At 43.6% G+C, this 3554-nt stretch overlaps 1 long non-coding RNA gene across 1 annotated transcript; it reads left to right on the top strand.

The window, feature by feature from the left end:
• The first annotated feature begins 516 nt into the window (after window positions 1-516).
• On the top strand, window positions 517-2487 carry LOC128123455 (uncharacterized). Its single transcript, XR_008222669.1, has 3 exons — window positions 517-672; window positions 772-813; window positions 2304-2487. It is a non-coding gene; the product is annotated as an uncharacterized LOC128123455 (long non-coding RNA).
• Window positions 2488-3554: the final 1067 nt, after the last annotated feature.

Genomic DNA, 3554 nt, shown 5'->3' with positions numbered 1-3554 from the left:
CTTGTGGTCTTTTCTTAATCCACAATCTGTACGAGCAACTGAAAGCAATAAGCATAATTTAAGTGCTATGTCTTTCCTAATTAAAATCTACCCCAAAAGGAATTCCAGAGTTATTTTAGTCTGTGTAGCACAGGAAGTTCCATTATACAAATCCAGACTTCTAAATCAAGTCCAAGGGGAGGTGTGCCCATTCATGTGTGTGTCACACGCATGTAGCATAAGTTTGGGGGTGACACCAGGAATGCAGAGTTGGCCCTGAACAGGCTGAAGGATCTGAATTTCCAGGGACAACTGCTGACAGAGCTATGGGCAGTTACTTTTGAGGTTCCTGTGGCTAGTAAAGAGTCCGCGAGTCCGCCCTGGACTTCTCTCGTGGTTCTGAAGAAACATACTTGAATGGTTTTTCCATGAGGGAATGTTGTCTGAGCTCTCTCAGGAGAGGCCCCACATGCTTGGCGACCCTCCTTGGAAACACTGGTTGCCAGCGCAGCTGTATCGGTCTGACTTCCCCAGAAAAGAAGCCCTCTGCTCACCCAAGGGCTTCTTTCCAGGGACAATCCACACAGGAAACCAGCCCAGAGCGAAGGCAGAGGACAGTGGAAGAAGGGTAGAGAAAGGACAACTCGGAAAAGCAAGGGGGTTTTCAAAGCTTGCACCGCAGTCTCTCTGAGGGTGAGTTTGGATCTTCAAGGGCAACAGATTATTTCCATGTGGGAGGACAGCTGGCAGAAGTCTGAAGATAATTTGGAACATGCTTTTTCATTTTCACAGAATTCTTCCCAACACCTGGCCACGAACCCTCACCATAACTCTGTGAGTGTTTTTGAAATGGACATCAATGTTTCGATAAATCTGCTATCCCTTGGAAGGAGCAAAAAAAAAAAAAAAACAATGTTTCATAGGTTCGAGTAGATAAATTGTTAAGGGAGGAGTGTCCTACTTAATTACAGGTGTCAATTTGACATAGCCTAGAGTCACCTAAGAAACGAGTCTCAGCTGAGGCACTATCCAGACCACACTGGCCTGGGGAGGATTGCGTTCACTATTGATTGGTGTAGGAGAGCCCAGCCCACTGAGGGCGGCAACACTCTCTAGGCATGTTGTCCTGGGCTCTATAAGAAAAGCTAACTGGAAAGTGAGCCGGCTAGTGAATCCCCATGGTTTCTGCTTCAAGTTCCTGCTTGAGTTCTGCTCTGACTTCCCTCCGTGGTGGACTGGGACCTGAAAGTACAAGCCAAATAAACCCTCTCCTCCCCTAAGTTGCTTTTGGTTAGAATTTTATCACCACAACAGAAAGGAAACTAGAGCAGTGAGAAAAAAACATAGTGGGGCATGCCTGTATCTTGAGCATTTGAGAGGTGGAGGCAGGAGCATCATGAGTTCAAGGCTATCCAGGGCTGCACAGTGAGACCTTGTTTCAAAATGAAAAGATAAAAGAATCCCTTACTCCACAGGAGAGGGGTGGTGGTGGTGGTCGTTGTAGTTCTGAGGAGGTTCAGAACAACTTGGATTGTTTCAAGTGGGAAGGAAGAAAGGATGATGAGCAGGACCACACAGATAAGGAAATAGAAAAATCACTTACACCTGACCTAAAGAGAGTCCTTGGTCCACACAACTCATCCTCCAAGATAGCTCCAAGGCAGCAGGATGAGGGCCGGGAAGGTGTCCAGGTAAGTTGGCTTGAAGCCCTATATGCTAATATGCACAGATTCTGGTTGATGAAAGACATGAAGGACAAGAACAGACTAGGTGATCAATAAGGTGACTTCAGGATGCAGAGACCCCACTCGTAGAGGCCAGGTCTGGGAAGACACATTAATCTCCAAAGAACAAGATGAACACTATGAACTCAGTCTCAAATATCCCAGAGGTTAGCACAGACCTGAGGCCAACATGTGGATTGAAACTCTACCACTCACCATCATAGGACTGATAAGTTACACCTGACCCCAATATACAACCTCGAGAGAGATGCTGAGGAGAGAAAAATCATAAGCATTTGTCCTTTGAATTGATCTCCAAAGGGATTGTGTTGAGTGGAAGAGCCTCTTTTAATTTAGAAAAGAGGAAATCACCTTTAATTGGACAATTAAGGTTTGAGGGACTGAAATAAAGATGAAATTGAGTTCTGCATCTATTGAAGAGATTCATTTGCCCCCCTCCCCAATTGAGTCATTACATCTGATTCTTGACCTGTCTATCATAATGACTTTATGAAGCTGTACAAGTCATTTCCCTGTGTGTGTTATCTCTTGTGAACTTTATATCAAATCAGAATAGATGGTATTATTTTTGATTTCTAGGTGTGGGGTCAGGGGAGAAGAACAAGAGGGAGAGCTCAACAGCATTGGCCAAGTTCAACAACATAAAAGGGAACCATTTCAGCAAAGCAATGCCGGAACTCCGTCTCTTACCATGGTTTTCAACTGAGTGATTTCTGGCGGGCAATTCTGTTGTCACAGTCAAGGAGGAAGTACTTCTGGTATTTAGAAGGTAAACACAGGGATGTAGCTGAACATATGCTCAAGGCAGTTCCCCCTAATGAGTTGTCTGGCCTGTCAATAGTGTCAGTGTGGAGAAACCTTCCACTCTCTGACAGGAGGTTCTGAGGATGGAAAACATCTTTCTCCTTTCACACTTAGGAAAATGGACAAGGACCAGAAATTTAATAAGAAGCTCCAAGTAATACATACACCTCCTTGCCAGAGACATCACCTTATTTGAGCTCTGTTTCCAAAATTCTGTGGGGATGTTGGAGGTCTTGCCAAAGAATGGATCTCCACAGCAGGGGAGTACCCAGCTTTTGTTTGGAAAGCAGCTAGCTTATAACCTCCTCTCCTCTGTCCAGTGTAATTATTTTTAGTAATGTTGCAACTTGTAAGAAGTAATAATATTGGCTAGAAAGCCATAGTTTGGTTCCACTGACTGCCTTATTAAAAAAAAAAAAATCACAGTAGTAAAATAAATATAATAAATTGGAAAAAAAGAGTAGTTATAATAATGTTTTTAATTTTTCACTAATTTTTGTTTGTTTGTTTATTGTTTTTAAGACAGTATTTACCTATCTAGCAGAGGCTGGTTGGAACTCGTCATGATCCCCCTGCTTCAGACTGTCAGGGAGCAGCGATTATAAATCGGTTCTACCAAATCTTTCTTATTAGTGTATTTTGTATGTATGCAGTATATGTATGTGTGTGTTAATATGTTTGTATATGTGTGGTGCACATCCATGTACATGTGTGCAGAGGTTAAAGGCCCACCTCCAATACTGTTCTTCAGGAGTTATCCATCTTGATTTCTGAGACAGCTTCTCCCTGGTACCTGGGGCTTGATGATTAGACTGGTTGGCCATTGAGTCCCAGGGATGCTTCTGTCTGCTTTCCCAGTGCTGAGATTACAAATGTGTGCCTCCACACTTGGTTTTATATGGGTCCTGGGGAAGAACTTGGGTCCTAACGCTTGTATGGTGTGTACATTACTGACTCGGCTTTCTCCCCAGTCTCTTGTTAGTACGTTTTTAAAGGGAAAAACTCACACTTGAGTATTGGCCTGTT

The sequence above is a fragment of the Peromyscus californicus genome, unplaced genomic scaffold (genome assembly GCF_007827085.1).
Source record: "Peromyscus californicus insignis strain IS unplaced genomic scaffold, ASM782708v3 Scaffold_3__1_contigs__length_106647218, whole genome shotgun sequence".
Taxonomy (NCBI): domain Eukaryota; kingdom Metazoa; phylum Chordata; class Mammalia; order Rodentia; family Cricetidae; genus Peromyscus; species Peromyscus californicus.
Note: the sequence above shows the minus strand (reverse complement) of the source record. Positions and strands in the feature narration are given on the sequence as shown.